Source organism: Callospermophilus lateralis, chromosome 6, assembly GCF_048772815.1.
Source record: "Callospermophilus lateralis isolate mCalLat2 chromosome 6, mCalLat2.hap1, whole genome shotgun sequence".
NCBI lineage: Eukaryota > Metazoa > Chordata > Mammalia > Rodentia > Sciuridae > Callospermophilus > Callospermophilus lateralis.
Genome location: NC_135310.1, coordinates 130,731,173 through 130,736,377, shown reverse-complemented (window position 1 = coordinate 130,736,377; position 5,205 = coordinate 130,731,173). Strand labels below are relative to the sequence as shown.

At 36.6% G+C, this 5,205-nt stretch overlaps 1 pseudogene; it reads right to left on the bottom strand.

Annotated features, from left to right (window-relative positions):
- Positions 1–2,286: 2,286 nt before the first annotated feature.
- Positions 2,287–3,212, bottom strand: LOC143400849 (olfactory receptor 12D1-like; annotated as a pseudogene).
- Positions 3,213–5,205: the final 1,993 nt, after the last annotated feature.

The following is a 5,205-nucleotide window of genomic DNA, read 5'->3' as shown; positions in this document are numbered from 1 at the left end:
TCAGTTACTCTCTTTCTTGGTTTCAAATAGCCTGAAAATCCCCATAGCAATAATAAAATTATGCAGATTTCTATGGTTCAGAAGAATCTTTAGAACACTATTTGTTACATCTCCAGCTGCAAAAGTAGAATATTTTATGAAGAAGCATGTAGAAGGTAAGCCATTGACACTGTTTATATTCAGTGCAGTGTGAAATATAAAGTCTTTTTATTGCAGGTGGGAGTGCAAGTTGTTATAATCTCTGGGGTGAGTACGATGTTAATGCAATCAGAATTATAACACCTGTATCTCTTTACTTAACATTTCCATGCCTAATAATTTATACTAAATAGACTTTCATATATGAAATAGACTTTTATATATATCCTACAAATAGATTTTATACACATGTCATGTAAAGTTTTATGTGTTGGAGCAAGACTTGAATTAGCATAGATATGCAATGTGAGGGGACCAACCTAATAAGTATGACACATCTGGAAGTAGCATGTAGTAGGCAGATTAAAACAGAAAAGGTCAATTTTATGTACTGATAGGAAAAGATCTCTAAGATACACCTAATTTGGTACACTGATTTATTCACATAACAATATATTTTTGTTCCATTCTTTCTATAAGTAAATATTTGTATTGTTGGAATATGCATAAAGGCTCTCTGCAAGGACAGACAAGCAGACACTAATGTTGGTTGCCCATGAGGGTTACCTATGTGGGGATTGGGGCGGGGAGGGGCTTCTTATTGTGCAGAGCAGTGACTTGAATCATGGTCTTACTGACTCATGGCTGTGTTAGCACTGGGAACTTGCTGTGTACAGGTGCAGATCAAGATGGCTCAGTTGCTATGGTGATGCCTGCCCATGTAAACCGTGCAAAGGCACAGATTTATGTAACTCTAAACTTTGAGCTCAGGCACCAGTTCCTGGGAATAGAGAATTCTGAACATACCCAGATAACCCTCATGTCTCACCAGTCCTGTGTTCTTCAGATTGCCTGCTTTGCTGAAACTTTCTCAAAAATAACCTTTTGATGAAACCTGTATAGTAAATGTGCTGAGCTAGCTCTGAGTCAGTCAAACGCTAGTGGAGTTTAACTGCCCAGCTTTTTCTCTATGTGCTTTTCCTCTGTTTGTCTTTCTTTTATCCCCCATCACCTCTTGTCTGGTCTTCTCTGAATTAATGGCTGCAGCTGAAAGCAGAGATTACAGGGCCATGCACATTACCTTTTTATACATTTTGAATTTCAAATCATTATCTATTAAAAGGACAAAAACAAAAAATAATCAGGACATACCTGTTAAAAATTTTCATAACTTGCATATGAATTGATATTTGTTTCCAATGGCATAAACATAGTATTAAATTAAACTTTTAAAAACATAAAAGTTTAATAATTTTATTGATGTCTAAAATGTGTTAGCCTAGAATGATCACACAGATAAACAGACCAAAATATAATTCATATATACCAAATGTAGGTAGTATACACACATTTCTATACCTGGTTATGTATAAGAACACATTATAATATATTGTAAATAAATATTATTGTTATAGTTAAAGCTTCATCCCAGGGTTTCATAAATTGACTTCCAGACCACTCACATATAATAGAATCAAGCCTTTATTGAAGCACACCGGTGGTGACTGACCAGAACATAAAGCTGTTCCCCTGATCAGCCCCGAACAATTGCAAGGGCACTCCTTATAAGCTTGAAAACCGCAAAAGGGATGTTTGGGGGGTCTAGCCAATGCAAGCAAGCCAGGTTATAGAAGTGGGACAGTGCAGTCAAGCGGAGGGAAGCCTAACCAATCACAGTTATCCCAGTCACTCCAGTTACAGAAACAGAGCCCCATTACCCTAGTTACAAAAAAAATGCCCCATTAGGTAGTTCCATATTCTTAAAGGTTTCTATAGCAAAAGGAAAAGAACATCTTGCTCCAGTCATGACTCTTCTACTTGGCATGGTTGTTTTACAGGATGAAGTCATAAAACAAAATGGAGTCACATTTGCTCCTACTATCACATTATTATATGATATTCTTAAAAACAAATTCAACATTAGGGTTTCATGGTTAGTGTTCCATATATAAATGTTTACCTTCTGTTACCTAGGAATATATAGTTTAACACAACTAGAGCACATTATTCCATTTAGAATTTTTCTGTTATCCAATTTCCTTTGTTGTGCATATTCTAAACAATTTAAGAAGCATTATACTTATATATCTCAACTTTCTCATTGTCTGAAAATTTATGCCTCAGAAGAGTTCTCTAGATCCCTTCATGTCAGACTCTCTTTCTGATCACCCTAAACAAGGCATCCTTCACTTCCTTGTTCCTCAAAGTATAGATCAGTGGATTAAGAACAGGAGTGACTACACTGTACATGATGGCAATGATGCGATCCTGGTCCCTGGAGTTCCCTGAGGTAGGGCGAATGTTGGTGAAGATAACAGGAGCAAAGAAAATATTAACCACCATGAAGTGGGAGGCACAGGTGGACAGTGCTTTGTGAAGTGTGCTGCAGGACTGGGTCTTGAGGAAGAGGTAGGTGATAATGTAGAAATAGGAGAGAAGGTCAGAAAGAAGGGGCCTGCAGCGATGGTCCCCAAGACAGTATTGAGTAGCCTCTGGTTGAGCTCAGTGTTCCCACAGGCCAACTCCAGCAATGGCTTAACATCACAGAAGAAGTGATGGATGTGGTTGGGACCACAGAAGTTCAAGCGAGATGTCATTATGGAGTGCAGCAGGGCATAGAAAAATGCAGTGGCCCAAATGGTGATAGCCATCTGGGTGCAGAGCTGGGGATTCATGATGACAGTGTAATGAAGTGGTTTGCAGATAGCCACAAAGTGGTCAAATGCCATCACTGCCAGCAACATGGCCTCTGTGCTACCCAGGAAGTGGAAGAAATAAAGTTGGCTTATGCATCCCAATAAAGATATTGCTTTGTGTGTAGAGAGAAAGTTCTCCAGCATCTTTTGCAGTGTCACTGTGGAGTAACAGATATCTAGACATGACAGGGTTCCCAGGAAGAAATACATAGGTGAGTGGAGTCTAGGATCAGAGATGACAATCATCAGGATAGCTCCATTCCCAGCCACATTCACAAGGTAGATTGTGAGGAAAACAGCAAAAAGAAAAGGCTGTTGGTCTTGTATGTCTGTTAATCCCAGGAGGAGAAATTCAATGACTGAAGTCTGATTCAACATCACTTAAAAGAAAAGAAGTAATTTTGAAACATTATTCCTAATGAGGATCAGTCTTTCTAACTGATGATTTTCTTGCTAAGACAAAAAATTTTGAGGGAGATTGTGGTAGTTTTGCATGAAACCCTGTCTCAGATCTTGTGTAGCATTTAAATTTTTAGGCTACATGTGTTGTGGATCAGTCATTTTTTAAAATTGAATTTGTCATTAACATTTTCCTTTCTCTTAGGGATTTAGAGCAGGTTTTCAGTCTACCATCTTCTCTAGCTGTGAACATCTACATTCCAAAACAACTTTCTTTTCATCTCCTAAATCAGCTGCATGAGGTGGTAATTTCTTCTACCACCTTCTGTGATCTCCTTACTGAGTGAGAAGGAACCTGTAGAATTTTACTTAAGGAAAATAGCCAGGGATGGAATTATTGCATCATAAAGTTCTTAAATAAATGAAAAATCCTTAAAACAGGGGCAATAATTTTTCTGTAGTAAAAGGGGCTAGGGTTGTTCTCTCATCTCTTTCTAATTGACATTCTTGGAAAAGTCACAGAGCCCTATTTGAGTAGGAAATGAAATCACACTAATCATTTTTAATATAGGTATATTTGAAATTTTATCACTGCTATATCCAATTATGGGCTTAGTTTCTTCTATAATTTGAGCCTTGAATTTTCTCAAGTAGGATCTGAAATCACTTTTTTTATGAAAAAAATGTTTTTCTCTTGTTTAGTTGCCCTGAGACTCTTTTTTAACACGCCCAAAACCCTGGATCAACTTTCTTCCTCCTATGAGTTAAAGTTTCCCCCTTACATTACTTAATGCTATCTTCTTAAGTATCTATTCCTTTAATCCTTTAAAATCCTGTCTTCTTTTTGACACATTTTAAGTCTCATTTTATTTTGCCTGAAATAAATTCAGTCCTCTGGAATAGACTATCAAAGAATATTCTACCTCAAGTGGAAATCACCTCCTTGACTTTTGGTTCCTTTAATGCATCACCAGCAGTTATATTGTTTTTCATGACACCAGAAGTCTGTCTGCTTTGTATCAGCTCTCTGCAAATTTGTCACAAATTTCCAAGTCTCCTCAATTGCAAAAGTGTTTTCTGTCTGTTCTTTCTTTCCATTAAATAAAATTGTTGTCTTCTATTAAAGAAAATTATTTATTTTTATTTCTTTTGCAGAATTGAAATAGCATTTACTTTGTGAATGCTGACACTTTTGAGGAATTGTAATTATTAATTATGAGATTTGGTATTTGACTACATTGTTCACTGAGAAAACTCTTGAATTTTTTATCCTATAATGTTTGTAATGTACCTGGTGGTATCTCATTTATCTACACTGAGAAAAGCAGACAAAATTCCAAGTAGCTCTTAGTTCCCCCTTTAACAGGTACAGTGAATTAATTTGCTAATTAGGAAGGGAGGAGAAAGGACATGTGGGGAACTTGTAGATGGGGGAGAAAGTGAGAGAAGAAAAAGAACTATAAGGAAATCTGAAAAGAGATGCAGACATTAAGGTGTTTTCTAAAAAAGGACAATCGGTTGAGGTTTGAACAGTCACAGAAGAAAGAAGAAGCTGAGTAAAAAAGTGAATGAACTAGGGACTCCTTCCTGGGAACCTCTGGGACTTTTGGCTTTATTTTGGAGAAGATTTAGGGAAACTAACATCTATTATACCTCCAGGAAGAGCTGTCTTCCAATAATTCAGAATAACTTTCTTAATAGGCATTCACAGGGTGTATAGTTCAAAAATTTTATCACCCTTTCAAATAAACAAGTGATCTGCCAAACAAAAATATTGCTTCTCTGACCCAATAAAATTGCATCAAAAACCTGTTTGATGACAGAAAAAGATAAAAAAAAGAAGACAAGCAACAAATTATTTTTTCCTAACTTCTAACGAATATTAGATCTCACACTCCTCTGTATGACATAGTTTCTTTCCCTACAATTTCAGTATTTAGAGATTACAGGTTTGCCTTGAGGAATATCTAAA